Source organism: Symsagittifera roscoffensis, chromosome 7, assembly GCF_963678635.1.
Source record: "Symsagittifera roscoffensis chromosome 7, txSymRosc1.1, whole genome shotgun sequence".
NCBI lineage: Eukaryota > Metazoa > Xenacoelomorpha > Acoela > Convolutidae > Symsagittifera > Symsagittifera roscoffensis.
In genome coordinates, this window is record NC_087068.1 from 22770638 (window position 1) to 22796784 (window position 26147).

The 26147-nt window shown below is 37.4% G+C and overlaps 2 protein-coding genes across 2 annotated transcripts in view; both read left to right on the forward strand.

Annotated features, from left to right (window-relative positions):
* The window catches only part of LOC134852192 (GTP:AMP phosphotransferase AK3, mitochondrial-like), a 40378-nt gene that overhangs the window by 9629 nt on the left and 4602 nt on the right, over positions 1-26147 (forward strand). The window lies entirely within an intron of this gene.
* Positions 6808-26147, forward strand: part of LOC134852185 (procollagen-lysine,2-oxoglutarate 5-dioxygenase-like) — a 69246-nt gene continuing 49906 nt past the window's right edge. The window contains exon 1 of the mRNA XM_063868495.1: positions 6808-6819. The gene's annotated coding sequence lies outside the window, so the exon portion shown is untranslated. The remainder of the gene's footprint in view (positions 6820-26147) is intronic.

A 26147-nucleotide genomic window follows, 5' to 3' on the forward strand; every position in this document is an offset into this window, starting at 1 on the left:
AGAAAGCTGAGAACCTGACTACCATCCGTTAAGTCTTTTTTTATTTTGAAATAAAATCAAATAAGGTTTACAAGAATCCATGTTGTGGATATAATTGCACCTATAATTGCAACCACTAGAAATGACGAGCTCTGAAAAGAGGACTCACCCGTAGGACAATGTCTAAGTCAGTGTGGAAATGAGGGCTCGGTCGCGAGAATGTCATTGGAGGTTATAGACCAAGCTAACACCAACCAACGTGAAGCTACTGACATTAGGAGCACTTTACATCTGAAAGGAGAGACTGAGAACAAACACGCGCGACGAGTTCAGGAGCTGGGAACAGACCCTTAAACTAGATTCCGAAAAACAAAATTCCGGCTTGTACAAAAACAAAAAAAATCGAAGAAGAAATTGACATATTTCGAAATTGGAATACAATACAAATCGAAAAACTAACTTTAAATTCAATTTAGGTTAAAGATAAAATTAATAGAATAGATTAGAAACTTAAGTCTGATGATAAAATCATGATGTAATTTTGGCGCGAATTTTAAATTTGCAAACTTCTGATTGGATGAAATTTTTAATTCGTATAGCCAATGTCTTAGGATGTATTTATGATTGATGATCACTTAATAAATTTTGAATACTTTCAAACTTGACGATGTACAAATGTGTGAAAAAGATCGTAATTTACATTTTTAGTTCTCTAGAGCTGATTAACACTCCTATTGTCACTAGTGTTCAAAATCGATAGGTAATAGTCTTTTTTTTCCAGCGACCTTTCCCGCTGATTAATTCGGCTGTTATGTTTTTGTAAAAGTTTCTTACAATTATTGCGTTTTTCGGAAATTCTGGTTCTATTCTCGGTTCAAGCGTAATTTGGGACTAATTCGAATAGCTTCGAAAAGCTGCTCGCACAGAGGGTTCGACTATGCACTTCTATCAAAAAGGCTCAGTTAATGTTTTCTTTTCACTGAATAGAGTCAGACCAAGCAATTCTACATACCCTATTGTTTAGATGGCAAATGATGATTAGACCAAAAGCATGCCTCAATGAAATGTGGAATGACTTCTCGGACGGATTAAATCTCAGCCTACGCGGAAATAGCGCGAATTACATCGCTCGTTATTCATCCCAAATTAGCAAAGCTTAAACACCTATAACGTAACAAGAATTGAACACAGCTGTATTATTTCTTGTTAAATTCGATCGCAGGTCAACATTGTTTTTTGTTTCAAATGTAATTTTCTGTCAAAAGTTGCTCATTAAAAAGCCAAAGTTTGTCTGGAAAAGACTAATCCGATAGCAAATTTTTTATTATAATCTTCGCAAGTCATCAGAAGGTCAAACGTATGATAGTAACCGAGGTACTATGATATCATTCCTTCCCGGTATCAGTCGTTCCCGGATAGCCGGATAATTTATATTCGCTCAAAGCCAAAAATCAAACAGGATCTACCTGACAGGACAATCTGTGGTTTTCTTGAGAAATGGATGAGGGTGGAGTAGAGATTGTCAAGTAACTTAAAATGGTCGAATTTCCGATGAATCAGAATGCAGCAAAGTCGATCTCTCGACTCAATAAAAAGCTCTAGTGTTAATTTACTGTTTTTAATTATAAGGGTGTAAGTAGGTCCGTCAAATGTCGAAGAAAACAAATTGAGGGCGAGTGTTTGCTTTAAAAAAATCGAAAGTTTGATCGACCTTTTCTATCATCCCGAATTTTGTCAAAAGTTGCTCATTAAACAACCAAAGTTTGTCTGGAAAAAAACTAACTCGATATCAAACTTTCCATTATATTCTTTGAAAGTCATCAGAAGGTCAAACGTATGATAGTAACCGAGGTACTATGATATCTTTCGTTCCCGGTCTCATTCGTTCCCGGATAGCCGGATAATTTGTATTCGCTCCAAGCCAAAATTCAGTCGGGATCTAATTGACAATCTGTGCATTTCTTAACAAATGGGTGAGGGTGGAGTAATGATTGTCAAGTAACCTAAAATGATCGAATTTCCGATGAATCAGAACGCAGCAATGTCGATTTTTGTTACATATATATTTTTGTTTTATATGTAAAATTCTGTCAAAATTTGATCATTAAAAAGCCAAAGTTCGTCTGGAGAAAAACTAACCCGATAGCAAAGTTTCCATTAAATTCTTCAAAGCCATCAGAAGGGCAAGTGGTTGCTTTTTTAAAGCAAATTAGCCTAATTGTTGGGATAAAATTATTAAATAGTTTCATGTGTTATGATACGCTCATAATGGTACGCTTGTAAGAAGAAGGCCCGGTACAGGAACTTAGAGACAAGCTTGTCAAGCCGCGATACTCCCCCTCTACCCGGATATCCCCACCGGAGCCTCCACCCGTGAAAAACCACGTTGTAACTGCTTTCATTTCTTTTTTGTTATTTGTTTTTTAAATCCATTTCTACAATCCATTTTACAATCTATTCTTTCTCTTGTTTTGCCTCTTTTGTACCCTGTTTAGTGAATGACCGTGACGAAATACAGGCAGAAGTGGCTACCCAAGTGAAGCAGTACAGGTCGAAGCGGCTACCCGTAGAACAACGTCTATGTCAGTGTGGAAATGAGGGCACGGTCGCGAGAATGTCATGGGAGGTTAAAGACCAAGCTAACACCAACGTGAAGCTACTGACATTAGGAGCACTTTACATCTGAAAGGAGAGACTGAGAACAAACACGCGCGACGAGTTCAGGAGCTGGGAACAGACCCTTAAACTAGATTCCGAAAAACAAAATTCCGGCTTGTACAAAAGCAAAAAACATCGAGAGAAAATTGACTTATTTCGAAATTAGAAATTGAGACAAATCGAAAAACTAAAATTGACATCAATTTAGGTTAAATATAAAATTAATAGATTAGATTAGAAACTTAAAACTGATGATATAACTATGATGTAATTTTGGCGCGAATTTCAAATTTGCAAACTTCTGATTGGATGAGTTTATTATTTCGTATAGCTAATGTCTTAGGATGTGTTTATGATTGATGATCGCTTTATAAAATTTGAATGGTTTCAAACCTGATGATGCACAAATGTAGGAAAACGATCGTAAATTACATTTTTAGTTCCCTCGATCTCATAAACACTCCTATCGTCACTAGTGTTCAAAATGGATAGTTAATACTCTTTGTTTTTTCAGCGACCTTTCTCGCTGATTAGTTCGGCTGTTATATTTTGTAAAAGTTTCTTACAATTGTTGCGTTCATCGGAAATTCTGGTTCCATTCTCGGTTCAAGCGTAATTTGGGACTAAATCGAATAGCTTCGAAATGCTGCTTGCACAGAGGGTTCAACTATGCCCTTCTATCGAAAAGGCTCAGTTAATGTTTTCTTTTCACTGAATAGAGTCGGACCAAGCAATTCTACATACCCTATTGTGTAGATGGCAAATGATGATTAGCCCAAAAGCATGCCTCAATGAAATGTGGAATGACTTCTCGGACGGATTAAATCTCAGCCTACGCGGAAATAGCGCGAATTACATCGATCGTTATTCATTCCAAATTAGCAAAGCTTAAACACCTATAACGTAACAAGAATTGAGCACGGCTGTATTATTTCTTGTTAAATTCGATCGCAGGTCATCATTGTTTTTTGTTTTAAATGTAAAATTCTGTCAAAAGTTGCTAATTAAAAAGCCAAAGTTTGCCTGGAAAAGACTAATCCGATAGCAAATTTTTTATTATAATCTTCGAAAGTCATCAGAAGGTCAAACGTATGATAGTAACCGAGGTACTATGATATCATTCCTTCCCGGTATCAGTCGTTGCCGGATAGCCGGATAATTTATATTCGCTCAAAACCAAAAATCAAACAGGATCTACCTGACAGGACAATCTGTGGTTTTCTTGAGAAATGGATGAGGGTGGAGTAGAGATTGTCAAGTAACTTAAAATGGTCGAATTTCCGATGAATCAGAATGCAGCAAAGTCGATCTCTCGACTCAATAAAAAGCTCTAGTGCTAATTTACTGTTTTTAATTATAAAGTTGTAAGTAGGTCCGTCAAATGTTGAAGAAAATAAATTGAGGGCGAGTGGTTGCTTAAAAAAATCGAAAGTTTGATTGACCTTTTCTATCATCCCGAATTCTGTCAAGAGTTGCTCATTAAACAACCAAAGTTTGTCTGGAAAAAAAAACCGATAGAAAATTTTCCATTATTTTCTTCGAAAGTCATCAGAAGGCCAAACGTATGATAGTAACCGAGGTACTATGATATCATTCGAATCCCGGTATCATTCGTTCCCGGATAGCCGGATAATTTGTAATCGCTCAAAGCCAAAATTCAATCTGGATCTAATTGACAACCTGTGCTTTTCTTAAGAAATGGGTGAGGGTGGTGTAAAGAATGTCAAGTAACTTAAAATGGTCGAGTTTTCGATGAATCAGAATGCAGCAAAGTCGATTTTTGCTTTATATAATTTCTGTTTTATATGTAAAATTCTGTCAAAATCGCTCATTAAAAAGCCAAGGTTTGTCTGGAAAAAAAACTGACCCGACAGCAAATTTTCCATTATATTCTTCGAAAGTCATCAGAAGGGCAAGTGAATGCTTTTTTTAAGCAAATTAGCCTAATTGTTGTCATAAACGTATTAAATAGTTTCATGTGATATGATACGCTCATAATGGTACGCTTGTAAGAAGAAGGCCCGGTACAGGAAATTAGAGACAAGCTTGTCAAGCCGCGATACTCCCCCTCTACCCGGACATCCCCGCCGTAACCTCCACCCGTGAAAAACCAGGTTGTAATTGCTTTCATTTTTTTATTTCATTTGTTGTATTTTTAATTTCTTGTATTTTTAAGGTTGTATTTTCTTGATTTTTATAGCAATTGCTTCAATGATGGAATGCAGATTTTTATTACATCATAAATTGTTAATAAGAGTTAATTAGCTAGCTACTATTTGTGCATCCGGCTGGCATTTCTCTGAAATTAGTTGAATCGAGAACTTAAGAATTATTCAAGTAGAAAATGGCTAGAAATTTCTGATGTCATGATAATCTATCTACACTATGTCTATCTATCTATCTATCTATCTATCTATCTATCTATGTTATGTTTAAATGCGTGTGACAGCTATCTCCCATGTTTAAGCACAATAATTTTGCTCTATCTATCTTTACTATGTTTATATGCGTGTGACAGCCATCTCCCATGTTTAAACATAATAATTTTGCATGCTGAACAAAAAACTTTCACGTTTAAGCTACATCGTATTTTGAAATGTTCAAGTTTTTTACCAATTTTTCAGTTTCAGTTCAGTGTTTTTTTTTTCACCGAGTTTCAAAATGCGACCCAATAGTGGGATGCTGTCAGGGTTGGCCCCGGGGCTTTCGAATTTAAGCTCCAATTACCAATGCTCAAATTCTTAAAGCTTGCTCAATTTTCGGAGAGCTTTAGAAGTCATTTGTTTTTCAAATCCATTTCTAAAATCCATTTTACAATCTATTCTTTCTCTTGTTTTGCCTCTTTTGTACCCTGTTTAGTGAATGACAGTGCCGAAGTACAGTCCGAAGTTACCCAAGTGAAGCAGTACAGGCCGAAGCGGCTACCCGTAGGACAACGTCTAAGTCAGTGTGGAAATGAGGGCACGGTCGCGAGAATGTCATGGGAGGTTATAGACCAAGCTAACACCAACGTGAAGCTACTGACATTAGGAGCACTTTACATCTGGAAGAAGAGACCGGAAATTAACACGCGCAACGAGTTGAGGAGCTGGGAACAGACCCTTAAACTAGATTTTGAAAAACAAAACTCCGGCTTGTACAAAAACAAAAAAAAATCGAAAAATAAAAATGACATATTTCGAAATTGCAAATTGAGACGTTTCAAAAAACTAAATTTAAATTCAATTTAGGTTAAAGATGAAATTAAAAGAATAGATTAGAAACTTAAATCTGATGATTTAATTATGATGTTTTTTAGGCGCGATTTTCAAATTTGCAAACTTCTGATTGGATGAGTTTTTTATTTTGTATAAAGGTCTTAGGATGTATTTCGTAAGGTCTTAGGATGTGTTTATGATTGATGATCACTTTATAAAATTTGAATACTTTCAAACCTGATGATGCAAAAATGTAAGAAAACGATCGTATTTACATTTTTAGTTCCCTCGATCTCATTAACACTCCTATCGTCACTAGTGTTCAAAATGGATAGGTAATACTCTTTCTTTTTCCAGCGACCTTTCTCGCTGATTAGTTCGGCTGTTATATTTTGTAAAAGTTTCTTACAATTATTGCTTTTTTCGGAAATTCTGGTTCTATTCTCGGTTCAAGCGTAATTTGGGAATAAATCGAATAGCTTCGAAATGCTGCACGCACAGAGGGTTCGACTATGCCCTTCTATCGAAAAGGCTCAGTTAATGTTTTTTTTTCACTGAATAGAGTCGGACCAAGCAATTCAACATACCCTATTGTGTAGATGGCAAATGATGATTGGACCAAAAGCATGCCTCAATGAAATTTGGAATGACTTCTCGGACGGATTAAATCTCAGCCTACGCGGAAATAGCGCAAATTACATCGCTCGTTATTCATCCAAAATTAGCAAATTTTAAACCCCTTCAACGTTGCAAGAATTGAGCACGGCTGTTTTTTTTTTCTTGTTAAATTCGATCGCAGGTCAACATTGTCTTTTGTTTTATATGTAAATTTCAGTCAAAAATGCTCATTAAAAAGCCTAAGTATGTCAGGAAAAAAACTAACCCGATAGCAAATGTTCCATTATATTCTTCGAAAGTCAACAGAAGGGCAAGTGGTTGCTTTTTTAAGCAAATTAGCCTAATTGTTATGATGAACTTATTAAATAGTTTCATGTGATATGATACGCTAATAATGGTACGCTTGTAAGAAGAAGGCCCGGTACAGGAAATTAGAGACAAGCTTGTCAAGCCGCGATACTCCCCCTCTACCCGTACATCCTCGCCGTAACCTCCACCCGTGAAAAACCAGGTTGTAATTGCTTTCATTTCTTTTTTGTTATTTAAATCCATTTCTACAATCCATTTGACAATCTATTCTTTCTCTTGTTTTGCCTCTTTTGTACCCTGTTTAGTGAATGATCGTGCCGAAGTACAGGCCGAAAGGGCTATCCAAGTGAAGCAGTACAGGTCGAAGTGGCTACTTGTAGGACAACGTCTAAGTCAGTGTGGAATTGAGGGCACGGTCGCGAGAATGTCATGGGAGGTTATAGACCAAGCTAACACCAACGTGAAGCTACTGACATTAGGAGCACTTTATATCTCGAAGGAGAGACCAAGAATAAACACGCGCGACGAGTTTAGGAGCTGAGAAAAGACCCTTAAATTAGATTTCGAAGACAAAATTCCGGCTTGTACAAAAACAAAAAAAATCGAAAAAAAATTACATTTTTCGAAATTGGAAATTGAGACAAGTCGAAAAACTAAATTTAAGTTCAATTTAGGTTAAAGATAAAATTAATAGAATAGAATAGAAACTTAAGTCTGATGATATAATTATGAATAATTTTGACGCGAATTTTAAATTTGCAAACTTCTGATTGGATGAGTTTATTATTTCGTATAGCCAATGTCTGAGGATGTGTTTATGATTGGTTAACACTTAAAAAAATTTGAACACTTTCAAACCTGATGACGCACAAATGATTGTAATTTACATTTTTAGTTCCCTCGATCTCATTAACACTCCTATCGTCACTAGTGTTCAAAATCGATAGGTAATACTCTTTCATTTTCCAGCGACCTTTCTCGCTGATTAGTTCGGCTGTTATATTTTGTAAAAGTTTCTTACAATTATTGCGTTTTCCGGAAATTCTTGTTCTATTCTCGGTTCAAGCGTAATTTGGGACTAAATCGAATAGCTTCGAAATGCTGCTCGCACAGAGGGTTCGACTATGCACTTCTATCGAAAAGGCTCAGTTTATGTTTTCTTTTCACTGAATAGAGTCGGACCAAGCAATTCTACATACCCTACTGTGTAGATGGCAAATGATGATTGGACCAAAAGCATGCCTCAATGAAACGTGGAATGACTTCTCGGACGGATTAAATCTCAGCCTACGCGGAAATAGCGCGAATTACATCGCTCGTTATTCATCCCAAATTAGCAAAGCTTAAACCCCTATAACGTAGCAAGAATTGAGCACGGCTGTATTATTTCTTGTTAAATTCGATCGCAGGTCAACATTGTCTTTTGTTTTAAATGTAAAATTTTGTCAAAAGCTGCTCATTAAAAAGCCAAAGTTTGTCTGGAAAAAAAAACTATTCCGAAAGCAAATTTTCCAATATATTCTTCAAAAGTCATCAGAAGGTCAAACGTATGATAGTAACCGAGGTACTATGATATCATTCGTTCCCGGTATCATTCGTTCCCGGATAGCCGGATAATTTATATTGGCTCAAAGCCAAAAATCAATCAAGATCTACCTGACAATCTTTGCTTTTCTTGAGAAATGAGTGAGGGTGGTGAAAAGAATATCAAGTAACTTAAAATGGTCGAGTTTTCGATGAATCAAAATACAGCAAAGTCGATTTTTGTTTTATATGTTTTTTGTTTTATATGTAAGGTTCTGTCAAAATTTGCTCATTAAAAAGCCAAAGTTTGTCTGGAAAAAACTAACCCGATAGCAAGTTTTCCATTATATTCTTCAAAATTCATCAGAAGGGCAAGTGGGTGCTTTATTTAAGCAAATTAGCCTTTTATGCTAAACTAACTTGTTTATATTCACCATAAATTTGTCCTCCTCGCTTGAAAATTATGGCCGATCAAACGCACGGCCATTTTCGCAAACGCCACCCATCAAAAAGGAGGCATATTGTGTGTCGTTTGCAAAACTTACATCCATGTCTCATGTAGCGGGCTACAGAGCAGCAAATTTTATTACGATGGGATCCCGAGAACTTTGCGAAAGAGCCGAACTCCCCCAACAGACCAACAAGCACAGCCCCCATCACAACTCAAAAAGAAACATCCTCGGCAACACCTGAAACAAACGTACTGCGCAACGCAAAATAATCTTATCCACCGCCCCCAGCAATCACTACAGCACCCTTCGACCCCTGGAAACTTATCGACTCTGAACTTGAAATTAAAACAAACTACATATATAAAAATGTCGTTAACTAGAAACCGCGCTTCATACTCTTAAGCAAGAACAATCCTGGTTTCCAATTCATAGTGTTACTGAACCAGCAGCTGTTGTCATTAGTAGAAGAAACACCGAATTCTAACATCGCAATGAAAGCAGCAATGCTTCTCACACATCTGCTGCTCCCCAAAACTAAATCAGAAACAAACAGATCAAATTCTAAAACACTCAGCCGCCGCATAATTTTATGGAAGCAAGGCCTATTAGACGAACTTTTCACTGAAGCGAAAGCTCTCCAAATTAGACATCCAAAACAGAAGAAGTCCGAAGTGAATGAGGAAGTTAAGCAATTTGATAAACTAATGAGTACAGGCAAAATATCTGCCGCCATTGGCTGTTTTTCAAACAAGAAAACAAAAAGAGTACATCCCCTACACGAAGTCATTGAAGGAAAAACAGTCCTTAGTATGCTGAAAAAAAACACCCTCAAGCCAGAACAGCGAACACTAACTATATAACTGAAGTAAGTGAAGACACAATGCCATACCACCCCTCTATGTTCGAACAAATAAACGTCAAGACAGTTCGAAAATCACCCCTGAAAAAGCACGGAAGCCACGGTCCCTAAGATCTAGTTGCGCGCGAATGGAGAAAGATAATAACTCACTTCAACCAAACATCCATTGGGCTTTGCCAAACAATTGCCAAACTATCCTAAGCAATAGCAAGTAAAGTTCTCCCCCATGAAAACCTAACGGCGTACAACTCGTGTCGCCTGATACCTCTGGACAAAAATCCAGGGGTACCGGCCATTGGTATAGGTGACGTTCTGAGAAGAATAATTGGCACAAATATCACCCAATGTATAAAATCAGACCTTAAAAATCTCGGAAAAAATTTCCAACTCTGCTTAGGCCAGAAGTGTGGAATCGAATATGCTGACCACAGCTCGAGGAACGAGTTTGAGAAGCCGGAAACGCACGACATACTACTTATTGATGCAGAAAATGCCTTGAACTCGCTCAATAGGGAATTTGCTCTAAAAATGTAGAAATTCTTTGTCCGCCACTACATCATGCGCTGGCAACTCATATAAACATCCCTCAAATCTATATGTTAATAACACGGTTTTGACATCTACCGAAGGCATAACGCAAGGTGATCCCCTCGCAATGGCTATGTACGGAATTGGGATAATCCCACTGATTGAACTCCTGCAAAAACCAAATGTCACCCAAAAATGGTACGCAGATGATGGAAGCGCTGCAGGTGATCTTAGTAGTCTCCGCGCAATACTGGGCAACCTGGACGTGCACGGAAAGGATTTCGGATACAATATGAAGCCTTCTAAGTGTCAAATCATTGTAAAAGAAAACAGTCGTGACAGCGCCATAAAAGTATTCGAAGGCAAAACTATTATAGTGGTAGACGGTTTTAGAGTCATTGGATCGGTTATAGGAGCACCATCAGCATGCGATAAAAACATGGAAAGCGAAACTGAAAAGACAGTTACCCTACCTGAAAACTTTTCCAAAATAGCTAAAACATCACCACAAAATTCGTAATCCTTCTACACAAATAAGTTAGGCTTTCTAAACAGATAAACTCCGGAAGCATTTAAGAAAAATGGATGAAATTGAGCAAAACGTAAGACAGCAGCTAGTCTGTGGTATTAGAGGAGGGTAGATTTTAATTGACAATTCTCTTGATACATTAAAAAGGACTTAATTTAATCATAAAATTTTTGCCGATATATTTATATACGCGGTTATGCACATGACAAAAACATGCACTATCTGAAACTGCCATCCTTGGAATTTCGGAGATCAGTCAGAACGTCCTCCTGTTGCCAACTGTTGTGTTGGCAACAATAGGAAAGAGTCGATGATCAACGATTTGATGAAAACCCGTCCATCCAGTGCCGAAACAAAGCTAAATGAAATCGCCGAACAATTCTCTACATTTAAACAAGAGGTAGATCCACTTAAGCAAAAGAGAGATGAAACAAACAAAAAACCACAAAACAGAAATGAGCCAAAGCAACATGCCTTAAACAAACCAGAATGAAGCTATTACGTAAACCGAAAAAGAGGACTGCTTGAACTGGACTCAAAAAATTCAAGAGATAGACACAAACATGACTTGGAAGAGGTGAACAAACTGTTTGCGTTCTTAACAGTTGAAGCAAAAATCTCAGATTTAAAACGTTTAGGAAAAAATGAAGAAGGAAAAAGGCCACGCACAATAGTTATAAATGTATCAAATGAATAGCAAAAACGACTGATACTAATGTCCTTGGCAAAATTGAAAAACTACGACAAAACTCTTTTTGTGTCAAAAGAGCTCAGCCCAAGTGAATTTCTGATTGAGAACAAACTTCTTATGAAAAGGCGAACAATGATAGAAACTGGCGTATCAGCTAAAAACCTAAGGCTAAGGGACCTTGTCCTTTACCAATATGACGAAGAAAGTGAAAATTGGAAAAAAAGTCGAAGAAAGCAATTGACTACCTACTGCTAAGTATTTAAAAACTTTATGCCTAAATGTCAGAAGTATTTTAGACATCAACAGAAGAACAGCTCTATCAAATGCCATTTTACAAACAGACTACGATATACTATGCCTTACAGAGACATGGCTGGTAAAGGAAATACCAGATAAAGCTCTGCAGTTGGCTGGTTTTAATGTAATTCGCAGAGATAGAAAAAACTCCACTATAAAAACCAATCACGGAGGTGTACTCATGGCGATAAAAAAAATGTGCATTACGAAGAAATTGATGCTCAAATAGAAAATGAAGAATGCATAGTGGCCAAACTAACAAGTGAAACTGGGCATCATCAAATTCTCTGCTGTGTTTTTAATCCCTCGAAAAACAGTAAATACCATTGGAAACTATAAAACTTCATCAATTTGTTCGAAAACTTAACAAAAATACAAATACAACACAACTGTAACGCAGTGTCGATTACGGGAGATATAAATTTTGAATGCTTTCATTGGCAAATGATGCACTCAAAGGACGAATATGAAAATGCAGTGTTAAAAAAGCTCATTGAACTTGACTATGAACAATTATTCGACTCCAAAAAAACGCATACAGCATTGACAAAGTTTCATGCTCCGATCATTATGCTTACACTGCAACAATTAACATGGAAGCCAGTATCAAAGAAATAAACAAAGGTGAAAGTGTGGCATTTAACAGAGCCGATTGGACGACATTAAATCAAGAAATAAAAGACAAACCTTTCATACCGTATTGTTACAATAATGTAAATGAGCTCCTGCGTCAGTGGTATGCATGGTTATGGGACAAAACAAACAACCATGTACACAAGGTTACATCACACAGATCAACTTCTCCCCCCGTGGGTGACACCAAGTACGTCTCACAGGCTGAAAAGAGTACAAACCTTAAAACGGCGTATTGATCGGCAAAACAAACCTACTTTAAGCTTTATCTTAAAACACAAAAAACTGGAAAAAAAATGTTCAAGTAGCCTTGACTGAAGATCAAGAAATTTATGAAGAAACAGTAACAAGCAGTAGAAGATTCAGTGACCTACGAAAATACTTGAACAAATTAAGTAGTTCCAGGCAATATCCCCAAAAAATGTTTTACAAGGAAAAATCCACAAGAGATGACACCCAAAAAGCTACATTTTTAAACGAATTCTTCATCAGTGTATATCAAAAGGAATCAAATCCTAACCCTCTCGCACGAAATACAAACCGTTCTCCTACAGAAGAAAGCTGTTCACAAACACACATTGAAGAAACCAGAATCGAATTCATTCTCAAAAATCTTTTAACAAATAAAGCATCAGGTTTTGATGGTATAGGTAATATAATCCTGAAATATCTTTCTGAAACTCTGTCAAAATCGCTATTTTTTTCCGCGCATTCATTAACAAGCGGCTTTTCACGACCTACTGGAAAACAAGTCAAGTGGCCCCAATTTTTAAAGAAAAGAACAAGGCGTCAGTTGAGTGCTACCGCCCAATTAGCCTTTTATGCTCCGACTCGAAGGTCTCCGAAAAAATTATCTTTGATAATAAATACCCCAAAATTCAACCTTTCTTGGAAAACGCACAAAACGGCTTCCGGCAAAAAAGATCAGCAGTACCACAAATGGTACAATTTTTGAGGAGCAAAGTATATGATCTCTACGATGACAAAAACGTTCAAACACTATCATTCCTTCATCTATATTTTTCTAAAGCCTTTGATAAAGTTCCTCATAGTATCCTAATTGCTAAACTACGGAACATAGGTCTAGGCATTCATTCAAATACAAGACATAAAACAAGACTATCTAACAGATAGAATGCAATTTGTGATAATCAATAAAAGTTCATCAACTCTGAAAGAAGTAACTAGTGGTGTACCACAGAGCTGAATTCTTGGCCCTCTACTTTTTATCAAATTCATTAACAACTTTCCCAGAAGGATTGAGAATTCGGATTGTTTTGGCTATTGTGAAGATATGAAGATCTTGTCTACTGACGAAATTCATCTGCAAAAAGACATAAAAAATGTTGAAAAATGGTGCAAAGAAAATAAAATGCCGCTGAATGAAGAAAAATGTAATCTGTTAAACCTCAAAAGGAAAATGGAAGTTACACTATTTAATACTAATGTTGATACCGCAAAGACCCAAAAAGACTTAGGTATTTTAATGTGTGACAACCTTTCGTGGTCAGTAAATGCTGAAAATCGCATATCAACAGCAATGGGAGCTTTTTACACAATCAAACGGAATATCTCGAAAAAAACATCATTTAAGTCAAAATTAAACTTAAACTATCGATACATTGTACCAATCATAAGGTATGCACCGCAAACATGGTATCCGAACAAAGCAGAATTAGGACAACTAGAAAGAGTACAAAAACGAGCGACTTCTTGCATTACAAATAACTTCAAAATGAGTTATTCTGAAAGACTGAAATTTTTAAAGCGCCTTCCACTCTCAATGTACTTTGAATTACACGACATATTGTACTTAGTTTCACTACTAAAAAATAAACATGACACTGATTTGAATACAATTATTCATAAAAACGAATCACGAACGAGACAAGCAACACGTGGTGAGATTGTTGTTCATGCATTAAGACTGAAAAAGTCAAATGAAAATTATTATATACGTTCTAATACGCTATACAACTACTTGCTGATTAATTCGGCTGTTATATTTTGTAAAAGTTTCTTACAATTATTGCGTTTTCCGGAAATTCTTGTTCTATTCTCGGTTCAAGCGTAATTTGGGACTAAATCGAATAGCTTCGAAATGATGCTCGCACAGAGGGTTCGACTATGCACTTCTATCGAAAAGGCTCAGTTTATGTTTTCTTTTCACTGAATAGAGTCGGACCAAGTAGTTCTACATACCCTATTGTGAAGATGACAATTGATGATTGGACCAAAAGCATGCCTCAATGAAACGTGGAATGACTTCTCGGACGGATTAAATCTCAGCCTACGCGAAAATAGCGCGAATTACATCGCTCGTTATTCATCCCAAACTAGCAAAGCTTAAACCCCTATAACGTAGCAAGAATTGAGCACGGCTGTATTATTTCTTGTTAAATTCGATCGCAGGTCAACATTGTCTTTTGTTTTAAATGTAAAATTTTGTCAAAAGCTGCTCAATAAAAAGCCAAAGTTTGTCTGGAAAAAAAACTAATCCGATAGCAAATTTTCCAATATATTCTTCAAAAGTCATCAGAAGGTCAAACTTATGATAGTAACCGAGGTACTATGAATCATTCGTTCCCGGTATCATTCGTTCCCGGATAGCCGGATAATTTATATTCGCTCAAAGCCAAAAATCAATCAGGATCTACCTGACAATCTGTGCTTTTCTTGAGAAATGGGTGAGGAAGGTGTAGAGATTGTCAACTAACTTAAAATGGTCAAATTTCCGATGAATCAGAATGCAGCAAAGTCGTTCTCTCGACTCAATAAAAAGCTCTAGTGCTAATTTACTGTTTTTAATTATAAGTGTGTAAGTAGGTCCGTTTGATCGACCTTTTCTATCATCCCGATTTTTGTCAAAAGTTGCTCATTAAACAACCAAAGTTTGTCTGGAAAAAAACTAACTCGATATCAAACTTTCCATTATATTCTTTGAAAGTCATCAGAAGGTCAAACGTATGATAGTAACCGAGGTACTATGATATCATTCGTTCCCGGTATCATTCGTTCCCGGATAGCCGGATAATTTATATTGGCTCAAAGCCAAAAATCAATCAAGATCTACCTGACAATCTTTGCTTTTCTTGAGAAATGAGTGAGGGTGGTGAAAAGAATATCAAGTAACTTAAAATGGTCGAGTTTCCGATGAATCAGAATACAGCAAAGTCGATTTTTGTTTTATATGTTTTTTGTTTTATATGTAAGGTTCTGTCAAAATTTGCTCATTAAAAAGCCAAAGTTTGTCTGGAAAAAACTAACCCGATAGCAAGTTTTCCATTATATTCTTCAAAATTCATCAGAAGGGCAAGTGGGTGCTTTATTTAAGCAAATTAGCCTTTTATGCTCAACTAACTTGTTTATATTCACCATAAATTTGTCCTCCTTGCTTGAAAATTATGGCCGATCAAACGCACTGCCATTTTCGCAAACGCCACCCATCAAAAAGGAGGCATATTGTGTGTCGTTTGCAAAGCTTACATCCATGTCTCATGTAGCGGGCTACAGAGCAGCAATTTTTATTACGATGGGATCCCGAGAACTTTGCGAAAGAGCCGAACTCCCCCAACAGACCAACAATCACAGCCCCCATCACAACTCAAAAAGAAACATCCTCGGCAACACCTGAAACAAACGTACTGCGCAACGCAAAACAATCTTATCCACCGCCCCCAGCAATCACTACAGCACCCTTCGACCCCTGGAAACTTATCGACTATGAACTTGAAATTAAAACAAACGACATATATAAAAATGTCGTTAACTAGAAACCGCGCTTCATAATCTTAAGCAAGAACAATCCTGGTTTCCAATTCATAGTGTTACTGAACCAGCAGCTGTTGTCATTAGTAGAAGAAACACCAAACTCTAACATCGCAATGAAAGCAGCAATGATTCTCCCACATCTGCTGCTCCCCAAAACTAAATCAGAAACAAACGGATCAAATTCTAAAACACTCAGCCGCCGCATAATTTTATGGAAGCAAGGCCTATTAGACAAACTTTTCACTGAAGCAAAAACTCTCCAAATTAGACATCCAAAACAGAATAAATCCGAAGTGAATGAGGAAGTTAAGCAATTTGATAAACCAATGAGTACAGGCAAAATATCTGCCGCCATTGGCTGTTTTTCAAACAAGAAAACAAAAAGAGTACATCCCCTACAGGAAGTCATTGAAGGAAAAACAGTCCTTAGTATGCTGAAAAAAACACCCTCAAGCCAGAACAGCGAACACTAACTATATAACTGAAGTAAGTGAAAATACAATGCCATACCACCCCTCTATGTTCGAACAAATAAACGTCAAGACAGTTCGAAAATCAACCCTGAAAAAGCACGGAAGCGAAAACAATTGCCAAACTATCCTAAACAATAGCAAGTAAAGTTCTCCCCCATGAAAACCTAACGGCGTACAACTCGTGTCGCCTGATACCTCTGGACAAAAATCCAGGGATACCGGCCATTGGTATAGGTGACGTTCTGAGAAGAATAATTGGCACAAATATCACCCAATGTATAAAATCAGACCTTAAAAATCTCGGAAAAAATTTCCAACTCTGCTTAGGCCAGAAGTGTGGAATCGAATATGCTGACCACAGCTCGAGGAACGAGTTTGAGAAGCCGGAAACGCACGACATACTACTTATTGATGCAGAAAATGCCTTGAACTCGCTCAATAGGGAATTTGCTCTAAAAATGTAGAAATTCTTTGTCCGCCACTACATCATGCGCTGGCAACTCATATAAACATCCCTCAAATCTATATGTTAATAACACGGTTTTGACATCTACCGAAGGCATAACGCAAGGTGATCCCCTCGCAATGGCTATGTACGGAATTGGGATAATCCCACTGATTGAACTCCTGCAAAAACCAAATGTCACCCAAAAATGGTACGCAGATGATGGAAGCGCTGCAGGTGATCTTAGTAGTCTCCGCGCAATACTGGGCAACCTGGACGTGCACGGAAAGGATTTCGGATACAATATGAAGCCTTCTAAGTGTCAAATCATTGTAAAAGAAAACAGTCGTGACAGCGCCATAAAAGTATTCGAAGGCAAAACTATTATAGTGGTAGACGGTTTTAGAGTCATTGGATCGGTTATAGGAGCACCATCAGCATGCGATAAAAACATGGAAAGCGAAACTGAAAAGACAGTTACCCTACCTGAAAACTTTTCCAAAATAGCTAAAACATCACCACAAAATTCGTAATCCTTCTACACAAATAAGTTAGGCTTTCTAAACAGATAAACTCCGGAAGCATTTAAGAAAAATGGATGAAATTGAGCAAAACGTAAGACAGCAGCTAGTCTGTGGTATTACTGGTAAAAACCATATAACCGATGAAGATCGCAACCTTTTAGCACTACCCCTAAGAATGGGAGGATTAGACCTCCTCAGTTACACGGACCTCCTCAGTTACACGGAAAATTCTAAAGTTATGGAAAATTGCTCGTCAGAAAAAAAACTGACAATAATTCTAGCGTGACAGAAAGGAGCATCGAATTGGCTAAGCGTGCTACCCTTAAAAAATGCAATTTTTCCCTTTACAAATTATCATCATCATCATCATTGCCGCCTTATCCCGTTCAAACGGGGTCCTCGGGGCGCTCCTGAATCTTCGAGCGCCAGAGTTTGCGGTCGTGTGCGTCGGCTTCCGTCAGTCCTCGTCTTCTCATTTCCTCCTTCACGTCCTCTAGCCATGTCTTTCTTGGTCTTTCTTTGGGTACTTTTCCAGGGACCTCAGGGAAATACGCTTCATGGATTGGACTACTATCTTCTCTACGCACGACGTGCCCAAACCCTCGCAATTCAGATTTTTCAACACAGTCAATCAGAGTTTAAAGATGGATTACACCTGAGATATGGATGGGAACCACCTAATACCCCACATACATGCTTATGTGGACAACCGTTCACACTGACCCACTCTCTAGACTGTCCCAAAGGTGGATACTTTCACCAAAGACATAATGAAATTCGCGATACCTTTGCGCAACTCCTGGAAGAAGTATGCCATGATGTTGACATAGAGCCGAAAATTCCATCGTTGGAAGGCGAAAGCTTTCACAACAAAACAACCACTACTGAAGATGACGCTCGACTTGACATCAAGGTAAACGGACTCTGGAGAGGCCGATTCAGCCGAACCTTTTTCGATCTAAAAATTTTCAACTCCCATTATAAATCATGCCCTAAAACTATATCTGACGCCTACAAAATCATGAGAGTGTCAAAACGTTAAAATACTAACAAATAATTCTGGATGTGGAACACAGCAGCTTTGTTCCATTAATTTTTGCGTGTACCGGAGGAGCAGCACCAGGCTCTACAAAAACCATCAAGAAACTAGCAGAGAAACTAAACGAGATACGGAACGAATCATGCTCGCGAATATAAACTTTTAAATATAAATGAACATAAAGTTTATAAGAATAAAAAATTTTGCACTTCTGAGGAGTGAAATCCTCTGCCTTAGGGGGTTCAAAAATCTTTAAAGTACATCCAACAGAGACAATTCTATCTGTGCAATAATCGAGGAGGGTAGTTTTTAATTGACAATTCTCTTGATACATTAAAAGGGACTTGATTTATTCATAAAACTTTTACCGATGTATTTATATAGCGTTGGTACTGCCCTATCCAACCTGTGCACGTATCGTCGCATGCCTGAAGGGCCCATTTTAATTGACCCGTTTTTTTTTTCTATCTTCCCGAAAAGCTGAAAAGGTCGGATTTTTTTCAAAATTGTTTGCTACAGAGGCTTCATTGTACACCTTTCGGCGCCTGCTTCCCGCAGAAATGCTAGCGTCTCGCAAGCATCTGAGAAATCTTGTAAAACATGCAAAAAGCCGATCACAAACAAAAGTCAAATTCTTAATTGCATTGCCTGTGGCGATGTTATGCACATGACAAAAACATGCACTATCTGAAATTGCCATCCTTGGAATTTCGGAGATCAGTCAGAACGTCCTCCTGCTCTGTAACTGTTGTGTTGGCAACAATAGAAAAGAGTCGATGATCAACGATTTGATGAAAACCCGTCCATCCAGTGCCGAAACAAATATAAATGAAATCGCCGAACAATTCTCTACATTTGAACAATAGGTAGATTCACTTAAGCAAAAGAGAGATGAAACAAACAAAAAACTACAAAACAGAAATGAGCCAAAGCAACATGCCTTAAACAAACCAGAATCAAACTATTACGTAATCCGGAAAAGAGGACTGTTTGAACTGGACTCAAAAAATTCAAGAGATAGACACGAACATGACTTGGAAGAGGTGAACAAACTGTTTGCGTTCTTAACAGTTGAAGCAAAAATCTCAGATTTGAAACGTTTAGGAAAATATGAAGAAGGAAAAAGGCCACGCACAATAGTTATAAATGTATCAAATGAATAGCAAAAACGACTGATACTAATGTCCTTGGCAAAACTTAAAAACTACGACAAAACTCTTTTTGTGTCAAAAGAGCTCAGCCCAAGTGAATTTCTGATTGAGAACAAACTTCTTATGAAAAGACGAACAATGATAGAAACTGGCGTATCAGCTAAAAACCTAAGGCTAAGGGACCTTGTCCTTTACTAATATGACGAAGAAAGTGAAAATTGGAAAAAAGTCGAAGAAAGCAATTGACTACCTACTGCTAAGTATTTAAAAACTTTATGCCTAAATGTCAGAAGTATTTTAGACATCAACAGAAGAACAGCTCTATCAAATGCCATTTTACAAACAGACTACGATATACTATGCCTTACAGAGACATGGCTGGTAAAGGAAATACCAGATAAAGCTCTGCAGTTGGCTGGTTTTAATATAATTCGCAAAGATAGAAAAAACTCCACTTTAAAAACCAATCACGGAGGTGTACTCATGGCGATAAAAGAAAATGTGCATTAGGAAGAAATTGATGCTCAAATAGAAAATGAAGAATGCATAATGGCCAAACTAACAGGTGAAACTGGGCATCATCAAATTCTCTGCTGTGTTTATAATCCCTCGAAAAACAGTAAATACCATTGGAAACAACAAAACTTCATCAGTTTGTTCGAAAACTTAACAAAAATACAAATACAACACAACTGTAACGCAGTTTCGATTACGGGAGATATTAATTTTGAATGCACTCATTGGAAAATGATGCACTCAAAGGACGAATATGAAAATGCAGTGTTAAAAAAGCTCATTGAACTTGACTATGAACAATTATTCGACTCCAAAAAAATGCATACAGCATTGACAAAGTTTCATGCTCCGATCATTATGCTTACTCTGCAACAATTAACATGGAAGCCAGTATCAAAGAAATAAACAAAGGTGAAAGTGTGGCATTTAACAGAGCCGATTGGACGACAATAAATCAAGAAATAAAAGACAAACCTTTCATACCGTATTGTTACAGTAATGTAATTGAGCTCCTGTGTCAGTGGTATGCATGGTTATGGGACAAAACAAACAACCATGTACACAAGGTTACATCACAGGTGCTACCCTTAAAAAATACAATTTTTCCCTTTACAAATTATCATCATCATCATCATTGCCGCCTTATCCCGTTCAAACGGGGTCCTCGGGGCGCTCCTGAATCTTCGAGCGCCAGAGTTTGCGGTCGTTTGCTTCGGCTTCCGTCAGTCCTCGTCTTCTCATTTCCTCCTTCACGTCCTCTAGCCATGTCTTTCTTGGTCTTTCTTTGGGTACTTTTCCAGGGACCTCAAGGAAATACGCTTCATGGATTGGACTACTATCTTCTCTACGCACGACGTGCCCAAACCCTCGCAATTCAGATTTTTCAACACAGTCAATCAGAGTTTAAAGATGGATTACACCTGAGATATGGATGGGAACCACCTAATACCCCACATACATGCTTATGTGGACAACCGTTCACACTGACCCACTCTCTAGACTGTCCCAAAGGTGGATACTTTCACCAAAGACATAATGAAATTCGCGATACCTTTGCGCAACTCCTGGAAGAAGTATGCCATGATGTTGACATAGAGCCGAAAATTCCATCGTTGGAAGGCGAAAGCTTTCACAACAAAACAACCACTACTGAAGATGACGCTCGACTTGACATCAAGGTAAACGGACTCTGGAGAGGCCGATTCAGCCGAACCTTTTTCGATCTAAAAATTTTCAACTCCCATTATAAATCATGCCCTAAAACTATATCTGACGCCTACAAAATCATGAGAGTGTCAAAACGTTAAAATACTAACAAATAATTCTGGATGTGGAACACAGCAGCTTTGTTCCATTAATTTTTGCGTGTACCGGAGGAGCAGCACCAGGCTCTACAAAAACCATCAAGAAACTAGCAGAGAAACTAAACGAGATACGGAACGAATCATGCTCGCGAATATAAACTTTTAAATATAAATGAACATAAAGTTTATAAGAATAAAAAATTTTGCACTTCTGAGGAGTGAAATCCTCTGCCTTAGGGGGTGCAAAAATCTTTAAAGTACATCCAACAGAGACAATTCTATCTGTGCTATAATCGAGGAGGGTAGTTTTTAATTGACAATTCTCTTGATACATTAAAAGGGACTTGATTTATTCATAAAACTTTTACCGATGTATTTATATAGCGTTGGTACTGCCCTATCCAACCTGTGCACGTATCGTCGCATGCCTGAAGGGCCCATTTTAATTGACCCGTTTTTTTTTCTATCTTCCCGAAAAGCTGAAAAGGTCGGCTTTTTTTCAAAATTGTTTGCTACAGAGGCTTCATTGTACACCTTTCGGCGCCTGCTTCCCGCAGAAATGCTAGCGTCTCGCAAGCATCTGAGAAATCTTGTAAAACATGCAAAAAGCCGATCACAAACAAAAGTCAAATTCTTAATTGCATTGCCTGTGGCGATGTTATGCACATGACAAAAACATGCACTATCTGAAACTGCCATCCTTGGAATTTCGGAGATCAGTCAGAACGTCCTCCTGCTCTGTAACTGTTGTGTTGGCAACAATAGAAAAGAGTCGATGATCAACGATTTGATGAAAACCCGTCCATCCAGTGCCGAAACAAATATAAATGAAATCGCCGAACAATTCTCTACATTTGAACAATAGGTAGATTCACTTAAGCAAAAGAGAGATGAAACAAACAAAAAACTACAAAACAGAAATGAGCCAAAGCAACATGCCTTAAACAAACCAGAATCAAACTATTACGTAATCCGGAAAAGAGGACTGTTTGAACTGGACTCAAAAAATTCAAGAGATAGACACGAACATGACTTGGAAGAGGTGAACAAACTGTTTGCGTTCTTAACAGTTGAAGCAAAAATCTCAGATTTGAAACGTTTAGGAAAATATGAAGAAGGAAAAAGGCCACGCACAATAGTTATAAATGTATCAAATGAATAGCAAAAACGACTGATACTAATGTCCTTGGCAAAACTTAAAAACTACGACAAAACTCTTTTTGTGTCAAAAGAGCTCAGCCCAAGTGAATTTCTGATTGAGAACAAACTTCTTATGAAAAGACGAACAATGATAGAAACTGGCGTATCAGCTAAAAACCTAAGGCTAAGGGACCTTGTCCTTTACTAATATGACGAAGAAAGTGAAAATTGGAAAAAAGTCGAAGAAAGCAATTGACTACCTACTGCTAAGTATTTAAAAACTTTATGCCTAAATGTCAGAAGTATTTTAGACATCAACAGAAGAACAGCTCTATCAAATGCCATTTTACAAACAGACTACGATATACTATGCCTTACAGAGACATGGCTGGTAAAGGAAATACCAGATAAAGCTCTGCAGTTGGCTGGTTTTAATATAATTCGCAAAGATAGAAAAAACTCCACTTTAAAAACCAATCACGGAGGTGTACTCATGGCGATAAAAGAAAATGTGCATTAGGAAGAAATTGATGCTCAAATAGAAAATGAAGAATGCATAATGGCCAAACTAACAGGTGAAACTGGGCATCATCAAATTCTCTGCTGTGTTTATAATCCCTCGAAAAACAGTAAATACCATTGGAAACAACAAAACTTCATCAGTTTGTTCGAAAACTTAACAAAAATACAAATACAACACAACTGTAACGCAGTTTCGATTACGGGAGATATTAATTTTGAATGCACTCATTGGAAAATGATGCACTCAAAGGACGAATATGAAAATGCAGTGTTAAAAAAGCTCATTGAACTTGACTATGAACAATTATTCGACTCCAAAAAAATGCATACAGCATTGACAAAGTTTCATGCTCCGATCATTATGCTTACTCTGCAACAATTAACATGGAAGCCAGTATCAAAGAAATAAACAAAGGTGAAAGTGTGGCATTTAACAGAGCCGATTGGACGACAATAAATCAAGAAATAAAAGACAAACCTTTCATACCGTATTGTTACAGTAATGTAATTGAGCTCCTGCGTCAGTGGTATGCATAGTTATGGGACAAAACAAACAACCATGTACACAAGGTTACATCACACAGATCAACTTCTCCCCCCGTGGGTGACACCAAGTACGTCTCACAGGCTGAAAAGAGTACAAACCTTAAAACGGCGTATTGATCGGCAAAACAAATCTACTTTAAACTTTATTTTAAAACACAAAAAACTGGAAAAAAAAATCTTCAAATAGCCTTGACTGAAGATCAAGAAATTTATCAAGAAACAGTAACAAGCAGTAGAAGATTCAGTGACCTACGAAAATACTTGAACAAATTAAGTAGTTCCAGGCAATATCCCCAAAAAATGTTTTACAAGGAAAAATCCACAAGAGATGACACCCAAAAAGCTACATTTTTTTAAACTAATTCTTCATCAGTGTATATCAAAAGGAATCAAATCCTAACCCTCTTGCACGAAATACAAACCGTTCTCCTACAGAAGAAAGCTGTACACAAACACACATTGAAGAAACCAGAATCGAATTCATTCTCAAAAATCTTTTAACAAATAAAGCATCAGGTTTTGATGGTATAGGTAATATAATCCTGAAATATCTTTCTGAAACTCTGTCAAAATCGCTCTATTTTCTCTTCCGCGCATTCATTAACAAGCGGCTTTTCACGACCTACTGGAAAACAATCCAAGTGGCCCCAATTTTTAAAGAAAAGAACAAGGCGTCAGTTGAGTGCTACCACCCAATTAGCCTTTTATGCTCCGACTCGAAGGTCTCCGAAAAAATTATCTTTGATAATTAATACCCCAAAATTCAACTTTTCTTGGAAAACGCACAAAACGGCTTCCGGCAAAAAAAGGTCAGCAGTACTGCAAATGGTACAATTTTTGAGGAGCAAAGTATATGATCTCTACGATGACAAAAACGTTCAAACACTATCATTCCTTCATCTATATTTTTCTAAAGCCTTTGATAAAGTTCCTCATAGTATCCTAATTGCTAAACTACGGAACATAGGTCTAGGCATTCATTCAAATACAAGACATAAAACAAGACTATCTAAAAGATAGAATGCAATTTGTGAAAATCAAAAAAAATCATCAACTCTGAAAGAAGTAACTAGTGGTGTACCACAGAGCTGAATTCTTGGCACTCTACTTTTTATCAAATTCATTAACAACTTTCCCAGATGGATTGAGAATTCGGATTGTTTTGGCTATTGTGACGATATGAAGATCTTGTCTACTGACGAAATTCATCTGCAAAAAGACACGAAAAATGTTCAATAATGGTGCAAAGAAAATAAAATGCCGCTGAATGAAGAAAAATATAATCTGTTAAACCTCAAAGGGAAAATGGAAGTTACACTATTTAATACTATTGTTGATACCGCAAAGGCCCAAAAAGACTTAGGTATTTTAATGTGTGACAACCTTTCGTGGTCAGTAAATGCTGAAAATTGCATATCAACAGCAATGCGAGCTTTTTACAAAATCAAACGGAATATCTCGAAAAAAAAACATCATTTAAGTCAAAATTAAACTTAAACTGTGGATACATTGTACCAATCATAAGGTATGCACCGCAAACATGGTATCCGAACAAAGCAGAATTAGGACAACTAGAAAGAGTACAAAAACGAGCGACTTCTTGCATTACAAATAACTTCAAAATTGTGACATTCGACCAGAATGGCCAAAATGCAATCTCTGCAGAATTCGGAATTTTAGCAGTAAGCCTTCCGGATTGGTGGTTTTTAAGAACTAAGGGCGTTATTGGAACGTTTAGCCAAACGGTGAAGGCTGGAATATTCTAGTATTTTAAAATTTCAAAAATTCGAATGATGACGTCACATTTCTGAGAAATGCTGAAACGGCCATTTTTAACAAAAACGAGTGAAAAAACAGAACAACAACGTTGGTTGCGCTGACGAGAACAACTTGATCGAAATTGAAGAAGTCGAAATTGAAGAAAAGCAGCAGCAGAGTGCAGAGAACGTTCCGAGTTGCAACTATTGTGCTGCTACAATAGTTGCAAGGCCGTTGCGAACAACGGTGAAGGGTAAGAAATCAGCCCTCCGTGTTATCGTGAATTCGAACTTAAGGAGCTTGATTCACTGGATTCAAGAATCCGGAAGGGTCTCGGGACGGAAAACTTTTATTGACTCATATGAACTTTTAGCATCCTGTCATGTCCTGACTTGAATTTAATTGATATTTGGATTAGTTTTGACAAGGATGAGGTGCTAAGAGTTGGGGAGGAAAGGGTTGATCCATCTTCGATGGAGATGATGATTTTTATCTACTGAACAAAAACAATAGTAATATAATAAGTAGTAGCCCTGTTTTTAGGAGTGACCTCGTGGTCTGGGGATACTGAGACCCAGCCATGAGCTCACTATTTTTGCATGTAATTCAGTTAATTTGAGCGTTCTGGTCGAAGCCGGAGAACAGTAACGTTTTTGTCTACCCGATGTTAGAAGAGACCACCGA